The sequence below is a fragment of the Amblyomma maculatum genome, chromosome 9, assembly GCF_055883805.1.
Source record: "Amblyomma maculatum isolate TAMU_Amacu chromosome 9, ASM5588380v1, whole genome shotgun sequence".
In the NCBI taxonomy this organism is placed as follows: domain Eukaryota; kingdom Metazoa; phylum Arthropoda; class Arachnida; order Ixodida; family Ixodidae; genus Amblyomma; species Amblyomma maculatum.
Window position 1 is genome coordinate 22,579,982 of NC_139352.1, and position 14,688 is coordinate 22,594,669.

At 46.3% G+C, this 14,688-nt stretch overlaps 1 long non-coding RNA gene across 1 annotated transcript; it reads right to left on the minus strand.

The window, feature by feature from the left end:
- Positions 1-3,299: 3,299 nt before the first annotated feature.
- LOC146178580 (uncharacterized) lies at positions 3,300-13,020 on the minus strand. The gene is made up of 3 exons (XR_014700618.1): positions 12,958-13,020; positions 11,962-12,145; positions 3,300-3,495 (listed from the first exon to the last, which is right to left on the minus strand). It is a non-coding gene; the product is annotated as an uncharacterized LOC146178580 (long non-coding RNA).
- Between the last annotated feature and the right edge of the window lie 1,668 nt (positions 13,021-14,688).

Sequence of the window (14,688 nt, forward strand, 5' to 3'; positions counted from 1 at the left end):
CCTTGCGATCGGCTTTACAAGATCACGACCGCTCAATAAAAGCCCACTGAACGGCCGTGCCAGGGGTGCACCACTTTAGAAAGGATGAGGAGGAAGATAAAGTGTATTTCCGTCAACAGCTAATTGTAGAATACCATAAGGGTATAGCCCCATCAAGCGGCCAGGAGCTCTCGGCGCTCGGCGACTTCAAGGGTGCTTGTCACGACACGGACCGGCGTGTCCGAGTCGTAGTTGAGTAATGCAGCCTCCCACTGGTATTGATTCTGCAGAAGGGGGGAAAGGTGAGGGGGGTTCTGAGAGCAAGCCCAGAGCATGAGTGAGAGAGGGGCGTTTTGGCCACAGAAAGCGGAGTAGGCCTCACGATATATGCGAGCATATATCGCGGGGTTTGGGAACGTGTGATGTTTGGAGCTGCCTCCACGCAACTTCTAGGAGTTTCGTAAAGGAAATATGTGTGGAGGGATAAAGAAGTCTCAGTTCAGTTCAGTTCAGTCGTTCAGTCGTGTCCGACTCTTCGTGACCCTATGGACCATATCACGCCACGCTTTCCGGTCTCTCACTATCTCCCTAACATCGCTTAACTTCATCTGCAGCGCCTCGAGGATGCCATCTAACCATCGCGTTCACTGCCTACCCCTTCTCCGGTGACCCTCAACCTGTCCCTAGCATCAAATCTTTCTCCAGCGACTCCTCTCTTCTCATCAGATGATCAAAGTAGCTGAGCTTCAACTTTACAATTTGACCATCCAATGAGCAGTCAGGGTTTATGGTCGACAATATCGAGTGATTTGATCTTCTGGCCGTCCAAGGAACTCTCAAGGGTCTCCGCCAGCACCACAATTCAAACGCGTCAATTATTCGGCGGTCAGCCTTCTTCACAGTCCAACTCTCGCATCCATACATCACAACTGGAAAGACCATAGCGCGAGTTATACGGATCTTGGTTGGCAGTGTAATGTCTCTGCTCTTTACTAGGCGGTCAAGGCTAGCCATGGCTCTCTTTCCCAGAAGCAGGCGTCTCCTAATTTCATGACTGCAGTCTCCTTCCGAGGTAATCTTGGAGCCCAAGAAGAGAAAATCTGTCACAGCTTCCACCTCTTGTCCCTTGATGCTCCAGGACTTGATAGGGTAAGACGCCATGATCTTTATCTTTTTAATGTTCAGTTTAAGCCCAAACTTCTCACTCTCTTCTTGTACGCGCATCAGACGTTTCTTGAGTTCCACTTCACTTTCTGCCATTAAAGTGGTATCATCCGCATATCTTAGGTTGTTGATGCGTTTCCCAGCAATCTTCACTCCAGCTGAAGACTCGTCCAGACCGGCTTCCCTCATGATGCACTCTGCATATAGGTTAAATAAGCAGGGCGACAGTATGCAGCCTTGTCTCACTCCTTTCTCAATCGGAAACCAATCAGTAAGACCATGCCCAGTTCTGAATGTGGCCTCTTGCCCTTCATACAGGTTCCTGAGGAGACAGATGAGGTGAATTGGAACTCCCATCTCTTGGAGAGCTTGCCACAATCTGCTGTGATCTACGCAGTCAAACGCTTCCGCATAATCAATAAAGCAGAAGTAGATGGGTTTCTGGAACTCTCTTGCTTTTTCCATGATCCAGCGAAGGTTGGCAACCTGGTCTCTAGTTCCTCTGCCCTTGCGAAACCCAGCTTGCACGTCCGGAAGCTCCCGATCCACATACTGCTGCAGCCTACCTTGGAGGATTTTCTACATCACCTTGCTAGCATGCGAAATAAGCGCGATTGTGCGGTAATTAGAACCATCTTTGGCACTGCCTTTCTTTGGAATGGGGATGTAAACTGACCTCCTCCAATCCTGTGGCCGCTGCAGGTTTGTCCAAATTCGAGAAGTCTACCTGAGAGGTAATGCATGATGATGTCATGAAACGTACCCATACGATCTCTCGCCGTCCGCAGAACTGGTGAAACCACAGCCCGCTCGACAAATCCTCGGGCAGAATTGTGGGCCGCCTCGTTCCCTGGATGGGACGAGTGCGCAGGGGGCCAGATCAGTTGGATCTGGCAGAGTTTGAGATCGATGGAGTGGAGAAGGGATAGGGTGGCGCGGGAGAAACGGTCTTTTGCCAAGTTACGAACTGCAGATTTAAAGTCGCTGAAGATGGTTTCTGCAGAAGTGGAGGCTATCGCCAAGGCTATGACAGCCTCCTCAGCCTCTTGATATGATCTGGCGGATGGAGCACACAAGCAAAGGTGGCTCAAAGGGGTTTACTACCGTGAGCGAAAAGGCATTGCGTTAGGAGTATTATACTGCTGTCCAATCTGCCGAACACATTTTGTACAGACTCTAGCTCCGTCCTTGCGACAAGTGGCATGGTGCACTGGGTGCATTTTTTTTTTAATTAGAGATAGGGGTAACGATGAAGACATCAAAATTCACCGGCGAGAACAGCGAACGAGAACAGCGCAGCCAGTTGCCATGGGTACGGCACATGCGCAGTAGCGGATTATGCAACGCACAGCGACCTTTGCTATACATGGCGTAGTAAAGCTTTCGCTTCAAAACACCCCCAGAATTTGTCCTAAATGTTTGGGTATGGGTGAGTAACCGAGTAGAGATGCTGAATCTGCTCGGAAATCTGTGAAAATATTTATCTCGCAGTTATACCGTCTATTGTAAAATTTATAAATGGGCCCGTCAACTAAGGTGATATCTAACGGTAAGAGCATACCATCAGCTAATTTTCTCACTTGTCGGCTGAAACCTTAACACCAGCATGAAGGCTGGTATAAAGAGTTGTCTGTTTGTTCGTAGTTTTCCTTTATTTTGCGAAACAGTTATCTTCGCCGATGTACCAAGGCCACCATGCGTGAAAAAAATATTGTAAACGGACTTCCATACCTAGAAACCTGGACGATAAGATTTTTCAACGAGAAGTTGTGTATGAATGCAATTTTTCATATAAAGCATGACTCCGCCATGACATATATATTCCAAGACGCCCCCGTGGGATGATTTTAATTCACTGTCAAAACGCAGCCAATTTGCATTCTGTGGCACCTTTGACTATTCGGTGCGACTATTGAAAAAAAAATACCTTGAGGGAAGATTACGCAATTCCCATCAATATGTTCAAGAGATCATCTTGCAGCGCTTAGGCAGTTGATTCATAACTAAATGTGATTTACAGAAAAGGAACTTGAGGTTTTCTGGGCGTTCTTAAAGAAACGCTAAAGTCTGTGTAAGCACTGTAAGGTAGTCTAAGCACTAACACTTGTTCGTGCAAGCAAAGCTTTGAACGGACAAGACGGAAGGCTAGGTTTCAGGTTAGAATGGCTTTATTCAGAACCGAATGCCCAGACCAAAGAAAAAAAAACCGGCTGTTAGTACAATGAGCTTCGCTCGGTTCAGGCGGGAAGAACAGGACAATTCAGACTAGCAGATGTGACGTGGCAATCGTTCCGGAGAGCCGGTGGCAGTGAATGCGTGTTAACCATTCCGAGGAAGCTTTGAAGAATTCTCCTGAAAAGACATCAATACAATGAAGCATAAGACAGAAAAAACAGGCTATATAACACAGTAGTTGTGCTCCCTGCCAGCGTATTCACTTCGTATATACCTGGTTAGCTATGAATATCATTTTTCAAGCAATTAATTTTGCTTTCCGAACACATGCGTATCAAGAGCATCATCACATAAAGCCTGCATTCATTACCTTCCCAACAGAGATGCCTATAGGGCAGCGACTGCTACACTATTTGTAAGTAAGAATGGAGCTAGGCTTCCCATAAACACTTGTTTCCTTTCTGTTACATGTCTTGCACTTAACTGTCAGCGTTCAATCTAGACATGATGCTCTGCCGTCCTCACGCTTGTTTGATCGTACTAGTATTTTCAGTGTTATTTTTTTTTTCTGCTCATGTCTAACGCTAACATTGACTCTTGTACATCCTCGTTCGCAAGCGCCCCGAGGCAACAGCTGGAGAATTTGTTGTCTGTATTGTATGCAGCACCCATCTTCTGCCATTCTGCCATGTATTGAAACCGGAAAAGAGATGACTGGCTGATGGGTGACCATGACTACGATAGGTGGCCAGTATCAGCACCCAGTATCATCATCAGTATCAGCACCCATAAAATAACTAATGTTCCTGAAAGCGTATTTGCTTACTTTCCTATTGCAGTTGCCCACAGTGAGGAACGAGCTCCGTTCGAGATAAGCCCAGCCACCCTGTGTCACTTATGCAAGACATAACGCAAGCCCTGCAATCGCTCGCGCCGCTCTACTGAGCATCAGTAGCCTGCAGGGCCGTTTACACTTTTCAACTCTTATAAGACTCTTTTCAACTCCACAAAGGTATCTCGTCTCTGCTTCGCTTGATTTGTCATTCCGCATTGCACTCACCGGGAACAGTAACTGCGGTGTGGCAGTGGGGCATAGTTTAACGCCCGTAGTAGTAGTGCGGGTAGTAGGCACCGTAGTATGCGGAGTGGTACGGGTAGCCGTAGTACAGACCGTCCGCAATGTAGTACTGTGGCTTAGCCACAGTGTACGAGACAGCGGCAAGGGCCAGCACGGCGAGGAGGATCTGCGAGGAAAATCCAGTGAATACATGCACTGAATGTTGTGAATTCTGAATTGCCAAACCTCGTGGGCACCTCGGTGTCTGCTGTCTTTGAAAAGGTTTATATTAGAAAAGCGTTTTTAACAAGTCGTATATCAAGCATCACAAGTACAGGGAGGCACCGCAAGTAATTAAGCATTGGATTTCTTTTGAAATGCCGCCAGTCACGTAAGTTGCAGAAAACTCAGCGCTAAACGCATTCAGCAGCATTGCTCTGGAGGCATCAAACGCAGTGCCAGACACAGCCCAAGAAAAAACAGCCCGCTCTCAATAAAGCCAGACATCGTGCACTTTGCAACATTCTCTCATATTTACTTTTGAGGCTTTTGCAAATCGGTCCCTTATAGCGATACCTTGCCGCAATTATTGCGCAGATTGACTCACTAAGCGCGGGCTCGAACAAATTTGCAACCATCATAACAGTTTAAGTTGTAGCTGGCACAACCTACGTCTAGGCAACCGCCTTGAGAAGACAGTTCTCTGTAAACGCTCAGTAATTATTAGCGCTTGAAAGCTACGTCAACCTGTCCGTCTCTTGCTCACACATGCGGTTCTCAAAGCTTTGTTCACAGTTAAAATTCTTGATTCCTCAAGTATACTTAGAATATGGCATATGGCAAACGTATTTTGAACAAGGGCTAGGAGCAGTAAACTCGTAGCAAAACACGCAAAAGAAGTTTCCTCCAAAAAAAGAGCCGAAGGTGATCGATACTAACCAGAACCTTGATCATGATGTTTGAGTTGGTGACGTTCTGAGACTGCTGCTCGAGAGGATAAGTGCTCCGGGAGGATGTGTGCGTCTCCTCGGCGCCGCGTACTCCGTTATATACGCTTGCCACCAAGGAGAAATCTGCCATTCGTACGCTCCGCGGCGGCCCGGCCCGAGGTTGCGCAAAAATACACGAGAACGTGAAGAAAGCGTACCCTGGGGTGCAGATATTCAGTCTCTCTTTCTCCACCTCTCTCCTCCGAAGTGCTGCCATTTTATTGATGTTTTCGTGCCACAAGTATCGAAACGGCTCCCCGTTCATATTCTTCCTGCTTTCCTATTTCTCTTAGAGCTCATGCTAGGCAGTCATTCCTTAACAACACTTTCCTTTCCTCCCCGTATTTTATTTAATAATTATCTAACTGCACATATATTAATTCGCATTTACTTATTAAACCGCACTTCTGCTTTTATTTGCATTATTGAAAGATACTTCTGCGTACCATGATACCTCTACCCAAGCCTTGGCCGATATTTCTTGCGTACCCTTTTCTATTCGAGGACAGCAACAACAACATAAAATAAAGGGGCTGCTTGCCCAGGCAGAACGTAGCACAAAGTATTACTTCTGTTATAACTCTTCTATCTTGCCTTCATCGCATACTTCTTGTAAAAATACCGGCTGGAAATTCTTCAGCTCTAAGAGTACATGTGGGGAAAGCGCACATTTTGCTCATGAACACTACGCAGACGAAGCTATTATATTTGGTATATTGCTAGAAAAATTGACAACCCTTCAGAGCAGTTTTGGATGCTTTATAGGTTACCATATTATAATAGAACTTATACTGTACTGTAACCAAATTTGACATCCATACGGAAATTAATGCTAGCACATACCGATTTTAATGTTACTGTTTCCATGGCTTCCATCCAACTAATTTCTATGGACAACGCTGCATTTGTGATGTTAAAGTCACTGCCGTGCGTTAATACCAGTTCGCCATTTAAAAAAAAATGGAGGCTTGCACGCAGCCTTTAATGCAGTATATAAAAAAAAAAATATCGCGGTTTTCATTAGCTGCCTTAGCCACGTACTCAATCTGCATACGAGTGTTTTCTAGTAGTGATGTAGGCGACATCGTCGCGTTACGTGAAGTTTCGTCTACGGTCCCAGGATCAACTTCGGCTTGCAATTTTTCTTTTTTTTTTTAAGTATATCCATGCGGTATTTCGAATAACGGTTTGTTGTACCATAGATAGGCGGCTCTACTCCACTTAATGTGCGTGTTAATTGAAAATGTTCGAAAATCTCTGGAGTTCCACTTCAAAAAGAATGAATATAGTGGTGATTGTAATGACTAACACCATCTTCCGATAGCGTGTTGCGCACTGACCTACCGAAGTCACGTCTTTTAGAGCGTAGCACTACTCTTCACATCGCAAATCCCAAGCTCATACACTTGCGAGTTTGACCTTGAGCCACCGGAGCGGGCCTAGCACTATGGCTTCTGTCCACGCCACTGCCCGCTTCTTCCTATTTCTCGACCGTAGCACTACCCGGGACCACCGAGCTAACGGTCCTTTATCACGGACAAGAAAGCTCTCGACTGTGATACGTACCACGCGACTCGGCGGGGGGTCTAAAAGATTTACCATGGTGACACTTGGGCTAGTTGCTGCGAATCTATCACATTGAACCAGCGAAAGAACTTCTTTTCCTGTGTTTCTGCGTCTTCCGCTGGTTCAATATGTTAGGTCTAAAACTGCTGCGCCGATCAGTCTCGTCATAGAGGAGATGCAGCCGGTTCGAGTGCGTCAATGCTTCAGCGCAGGCGTCCGGCTGTCTGATCATCCAGCCGATATACCTCGCAGACAAGCAGCAATGAAGAGAAAACGTGATCTGATTACTGGCTACCAACACAAGCTATTAGCCCTGATAGCTTGACAGGCTTTATTTTACCTTCAAGGTGTGGAATTGTCTCTATCAGTAAAAAAAAAAAAAAAAAAAAAAAAAAAACAGCTTTATTCTATTTCCAGGTGTAGGGAAACGTCATGCGCGGTTCAAGATAGACCTTGGTCACTCTTCCATTCAGCAATTCAATCACAAGCGTTTTCTGGGTTTTATTATTGACTCTCGTCTACAGTGGCCAAAAGCTGTCGACGCGGTTGTCTCATCTCTATTTTCGCGTCTCGATGTGATCCGTAGAACTGCAAGTGAGCAATGGGTAAATCTTCCTTCTTCAATGGTCAAACTTCATGAAGCGCTGGTGATGAGCCGCATAATGTATCAATTACCTTTAATTTCCCCCTCGACATCATAGCTTGAACGTCTCGAAGTTCTCCATAGAAAGGGCCTAAGAAAAGCCTTTGGAGTTCCTCAGGCGGCAGCGAACAATGAAATGCTTCATGAGTCACTATCGAAACCTCTTAGCATTTTCGCTTCAGAGAGAGTACTGATGCAACTTGGCTGCCTCATAAAGGCGCTAGCTGGGCAAACCCTTCTTTAGCGAATCCGCAAAAGACCTAAGTCGAGAACCTTCTTGGCACTTTTTTTTATCGATATTTATTGCCTCAGGGCAACAGTAGGGTATGAGATGAAGGATGAATAAATGATTAAATGGATGGAAAAAGGTTGACTGATTTTGTGAAGTCCAGGAGGGAGCGATGATGAGGTCTCTGTGTCCAAGCGATATATGAGGCAGGATTGGTTGCTGAAAGGCCAGCTATCGTCAGGTGCCGGATTCGTGTTGGTTTCAGTGCTGGGCAGTCCCACAACAAGTGGTGAATGTCGGCTTCAACATTTTCGTTTTTACAAATCGGGCACCCTGGGCGGGGGTATAAGTGTCGGAAGTGAGACCACGTCCTAGTGATAGCTGGTGTGAGGGCAACGTCGACCCGGATCCTCCTAAGCGCAACCTCCTCGGCACGGGTGAGACCGCGGTGAAGGGATACCACACACGGAGGGATAAGTGTACGTTTGCGGCGCCGGAGGTGTTCTCTTCTTGATAAAAGGAGGGTAGCGTTGTCCACTTCAAGGAGCCGTGGAATTGATGCGTCTTGGTTCACGAGGCGGGTCGCTAAATCTGCTTGACTTTGGGAAGGCAGTAGGTGCCGTGGGACCCACTCAATGCGTACTGACTGCAGGATGCGCGCGGCAAGCTGGTGGACGTCATGGCATATTTTAGGGCAGCGGCTGACACGTCGGAGCAAACGTTGCGGATGACAAATTGGGCTGCAGGGAGCATGTTTATGGAAGTCATGGAGCAGAGTGCCTCCTGAACTGCCACGAGCTCAGCGCAGAAAGATGTAAGTGGTTCCGAAAGCTGAAACGTAGAGGTCTGATTCAGGCTAGGTCTCCATGGACAATAGATTGCTGTTCTGGCTTCACAGCCTTGCAGGCTTGCATCCACGTACGCTACAATGGACCCTTGAGGCGGGGGAGAATCTTGCCCTTCAAATCTCTGGCGAAGCAACGATGCCGAGTTGTTAAATGTTGGTCTGCGGATATCAGTTGGCTTGTTAGCTCCCAACTGTACAAATTTCCAGGGAGCGAGAACTGGCGCAGGTGGCTGAAGAATAATGTGTGACTTTACATACGTCCTCAGTGCTTGCGTGGAATGTGACAGAGTGGCCTTGAGCCTGCGAGCATCACGGCGCTGCTGCTCCAGATTATCGATGGTATTGAGCCTGCGCATTCTCTTGTAACGCTACAACCGGTGTGAGTCGTGGAAGGCATGTTATGGTCCTCATAGCTTCTCGATTTACGGCTTCAAGGTGATCCCATTGTGCTCTTGTAAGATGCTGGAACTGGGCCTGATAAACAATACGTGGCTGCAGAACCGCCCTCAGTAACTGGCGTGCAACAGACGAGCTAGCGCCACCCGTTTTAGGTGCAATTCGTCTTATTAAGCTCATAGTTTGAAGTGCTTGCTTTTTTTTGCCTGAGAAAGCCAAGCAGTCGCTGATCCTGATTGGTGTGAATTGTTAAGCCCAGAATGTTCATGCTCGGACTTTCTTGTAGTGGGCCGCCTGATAGAGAGAGAAGTTTTGGATTTGAAGTCAGTTTACGATATTCCCATCGGTTGGCGTCAAACGTGTATGTAGTTTTACACAGAACGTTGAAGGCCACTGGAGGATGCGTAATCAGAGGTTATGTTTAATGCTGATTGACGGGTGGCCTCTTGAGTGAGTAGATCATGGTGAGTGCTCCATACCGTGATATCATCTGCGTATTGAAAAAACTTGATTTCAGGGATATCATGTAAGCGCCACACCAATGGGATTAAAGTAATATTGGCACTTAATACTCTTACTTTTCTAGGCATTAATGTTCGAAGGCAAAGTAAACGGTTTAAACCACCATGGTCATTTCCGACCCTAGACTGGAAGGTCACGATTCCCTATGCGAGAGCAAAGCGCAGTTCTCCTCTAGCGGCAACGCGTTCGCTTGTACTTGAACATTTGGAAAAAGAGTAAGCCTGCCATCTTCACACTTTCTTTGATGTTTCTGTCGATAAGATCAGAAAATCTAGCTCGGCGGCGTTTTACATTCCTTCTATGGACTGTATGTGCTCTGTGAAAAGTGGCAATAACACCTGAGTTAATAACATAAGCCGGCTACTTACGCTGAGGCACACAACTAGTCCTCCAAATATTCACCTTTATGTGCTCAACATTCTACGCTGCCAACTTGGATATGCCCGGTTTTAACTGTAGAGGCGTGTTACTGTGAAGAAACGGTGGGTTATCAATGTTCTGAACATTGCATAGCTCAAATTTTGCTTCTGGAGTTTGTCGACCGCTTACAGAGCGTAGTTAGCCCTGTTATAGGAAAACGATGGGGTGCGCAGGCATTCTTAGTTTGACGATCGACGAGCACGTTTGTTGCTGTCGCCGCCGCCGCCAAGTTGCTTAGTTCTTTTGCCGGCGCAAGTCAGCCCAATAAAGAGTTTCTTTAGTGCACTCCCAGACTCTTCATTTGCGTCTTCGACCTCGTCACCACCACGTGACAATAGTGTGCTTGTTGGTAATTTTCGTTTATTTTGCGAAACACTTATCATCGCCGATATATCAGGGGGCACGGTGGATGAGAAAAATAATTTAAACGAATCTTTATACCTAGAAATCTGGACGTGAGCGCTTTTCGACGGAAAGTTGTCTATGAATGCAATATTTCATATAGCATATGATTCCGACAAGACATACATTCTAAATACCCCCTTGGGATGATTTTAATTTCTTGATATTCACTGTGATGCCAATTTGCATTTTATGGCAGCTTTGACTCCTCCGTGCGAATGCTGAAAAAAGTACCTCAAAGAAGATTTTGATGCTCATGAAAATTTTACACAATTCCCATCAATATATTCACGAGAGCTTCTTACAGCATTGAGTCATTTCCTCAAATTGTGATTCCCGGGAAAAGAGATTGGGTTTCGCGGGACGTTGTTAAAAAAAAAAAAAAAACGCCAACGCCCGTGTAAGCACTGCAAGGTTGTCTACGACACTAACATTTGTTCGTGCAAACAATGTATTGAACGAGTAAGACAGAAGGCTAGAGTTCAGGTTAGAATGGCTTTATTTCAGAACCAAATGCCCAGACTAGGCAAAAAAAGCGGCTGTTAGCCCCATGAACTCCGTTCGGTTCACACGGAAGCACATGACAATTCAGACTAGCAGATGTGACTTGGCACGCCGAAGTGATGAGGCAATCTTTCCGGATGACCAGTGGCAGTGAACGCGTGTTAACATTTCGAGGCGGGTTTGAAGAATTCTCCTGAAAAGAGATTAATACAGTGAAGCATATGACAGAATACACGGGCTATATAACGCAGTAATTATGCTTCCTGCCAGCGTATTCACGTCGTATATAACTGGTTACCTCGGAACATCATTTTTCAAGCAAAGACTTTCCTTGCCGAATATATGTGTATCAAGAGCACCATAATCTAAAGCCTGCACTCATTACCATCCCAATAGCGATGCCTAGCGCAGCAACTGCTACACCATTTGCAAGTTAGAATGGAGCTAGGCATCCCATAAATATTTGTTTCCTTTCTCTTGTCATGTCTGGCACTCAACTCTGAGCGTTCAAACTAGACGTAGATGCTCACACGTCCGCGCGCCAAATGTTTGTCCATACTAGTATTTTTAGTGTTATTTTCTTCTTCTTTTCTTATTTCGCTGCTCGTGGCCAGAGCTAGCATTAACTCTTGCACCTCGTTCTTAAGCGTCCCGCGGCTACAGCTGGAGAATGCGTTGTCTGTATTGTAGTCAGCACCCCCGTTCTGCCACGCATGGAAACCGCAAAAGAGATGGCTAACGGATGGGTGACCATGAATACGAGGGGTGGCCTCCCCATCAGTATCAGCACCCATAAAATAATTAGTGTCCCTGCAACCGTATTCGCTTATTTTCTCATTGAGCCCACAGTAAGAAGTAGGTTCGTCCGAGTTATGACCGGCTGTCATGCCTCAATTGTGCAAGGCCTAACGCAATTCCTGCAGTCACTCGCGCCGCTCTACTGAGCATTAGTAACCCTACAGGATCGTTCTTTTCCAATTTTATCAAACTTTCATTGTGATTGAAAGAAACCACGCCAAGGTACCTCGCCTCTGCTTCGCTTGACTTATCTTTCCGCATTGCACTCACCGGGAACTGTAACTGCGGTGTGGCATCGGCGCGCAGCTTAACGCCCGTAGTAGTAGTGAGGGTAGTAGGCGCCGTAGTATGCCGAGTGGTATGGGTAACCGTGGTAGAGACCATCCGCAATATAGTACTGTGGCTTAGCCATGGCGTACGAGACTGCGGCAAGGGCCAGCACGGCGAGGAGGATCTGCGAAGAAAATCCAGAAAATAGTTACATACATGCACGTGCAGTTGTGAATTCTGAATTGCCTAACCTCGTGGGTACTTTGGTGCCTGCTTCCTTTGAAAAACTGAAAAACTTTATATTAGAAAAGTGTTTTTAACGGGCCGTGTATCAAGCATCACAAGTCCTGGGAGGCACCGCAAGTAATTAAGCAGTGGATTTCTTTCGCGAGTCATGTATAGTTGCAGAAAACTCAATGCGAAACGTATTCAACTGCATTGTTCAGGACGCATCCAAAGCAGTGCCAGACACCGCCTAATAAAATACAGCGCACTCTCACAAAACCCAGACATCGTGCACTTTGCAACATTCTCTAACATTTACTTTGAAGCTTTTTCCAATCGGTCCCTCACAGTGATACCTTGTAGCAATTATTGCGCAGACTGAGTAAGTGCGGGCTCAACATTGATACTCGTCTAGACATGCATACGCTTACTAACCACCTGACCAGAAAAATAAGTAAGAACTGTTGCGGTAATAGTTCTCGGTAAAGTGTCTGCTTTTCTTAGAAGAACAAATTCTCAAGGCAACCGCCCGGTGAAGCTTCTCTGCAAACACAGAGTAATAATTAGTGCTTCAAAGTTACGTCAGCCTGTCGCTCTTTTACTCACACTGCCGGTCCTCGAAGCTTTGTTTATAGATAAAATAAATGAGTCCTCTTGTGAGCGTGCATTATGGCATATGGCAACCATCTTTTGAACAAGGGCTATAAGTGGTAAACTCCTAAAAAATTTCAAAACAAAAATAATAACCGCCAAAGATGTCCCGATACTAACCAGAACCTTGATCATGGTATTTGAGTTGGCGACGTTCTGAGACTGCTGCTTGAGAGAAGTACTCAGGGAGGATGTGTGCGTCTTGTCGGCACCGAATTCTCCGTTATATACGCTTGCCTCCAAGGAGAAATCCTCCATTCGTACGCTCCGCGGCGGCCCGGACCTGGTTTGCGCAAAATTTCACGAGAACGTGAAAAAAGCGTACGCTCGGGCGCAGATATTCAGCCTCTCTCCGCCTCTCTACTTCACTTCTTGCGTAGCACTTTCGTTTTCTTGTGGTTTTCGTGCCACCCATAAATTTGTGCCACAAGTATCGAAACGGCTCTCCGTTCAAATTCTTTCTACTTTCCTATTTTTCTTAGAGCTCATGGCAGCTAGTCATTCCTTTACAAGATTTGCCTTTCTTAACTATAAGGTCCTCTTATTTTATTTATAATTCTATACCTGCAAGAATATTAATTAGCATTTACTTTATTAAACCACCCTTCTGTTTTCGTTTTCATTATTGAACGATACTTCTGCGTACCATGATAGCTCTACCCAAGCCTTGGCCGATATTTCTTGTGTACCCTTTTCTATTCGAGGACAGCAACAACAACAAAGAATAAAAGGGTTAGGCAAAACGTAGCACAAGGTATTACTTCTGTTATAACTCTTCTATCTTGCCTCCATCCCATACGCGTTGTAAAAAAACGGCTTGGAAATGTTTCAGCTCTTAGAGGCCAAGTGGTGAAGGCGTACATTTTGCTCATGACGATTAGGGAGAGGAAGCCATTAGAATCGCTGCAAAAATTGACGATCCTTTAGACGAGCTTTGGATGTTTTAAATGTTACTATATTGTAATGCAACATATGCAATGTATGTAATGCAATGTTTATCGTTACCGTGGCTTCAGTCCGAATAATTTCGAAGGGCAACGCTGCATTTGTGAAGTAAATTGTCACTGCCGTGTTGGTTGGTTGGTTGGTTGGTTCACAGGAAGGGAAAGGCGCAGTATTTGTCACGCTTGCTCTGTGGACACCTGAACCGCGCCGTAAGGGAAGGGAGGAAGGTGGGAGTGAAAGTGGAAAGAGAGAAAGGGGAGCCGTAGTGGAGGGCTACGGAGTAATTTCGACTACCTGGGGATCTTTAACGTGCGCTGACATCGCACAGCACACGGACGCCACTTCGTTTCGCCTCCATCGAAACGCAGCCGCCGAGGTCGGGTTCGAACCCGGGAACTCCGGCACAGTAGTCGGGCGTCTTACCACTGCGCCACCCCGGCGGGGCTGTCACTGCCGTGTATTATACCAATTTTTCGCTTACATAAAATAATGGAGATTTGTGTGCATCATTTTATGCATTATACAGAAAACTTCCTGGTTTTCAGTACCTACCTTAGCTCCTCAGTCTGCATACGACTGTTTTCTGGTAGTGATTTCGGCGACGTCACTAAGGTCTCCCCTGATGGGGCTGGGACAGGTAGGTCACCGCCGCTTGCAGCGGGGGCTCGCCTGCCACCGAATTTTTATCTGTTGTAGGCCGTCATTGCATCCGCCGCCGCTTCGGTGGTGGACGACGGCTGTTGTTGCGGCGCGCGTCTTTCTCACCCTCTTCCTTTTCTTTCTTCTCTATTTTCTCTTCTGTCTGCACGAGGCAGCGGAGGTGGCTCAGATACAAAGCCAGTAGCAGGCCCGTGCATTTTCTTTTCCTTCTTCTTACAGCCACAACATTACACAAAGCTTCGGTCA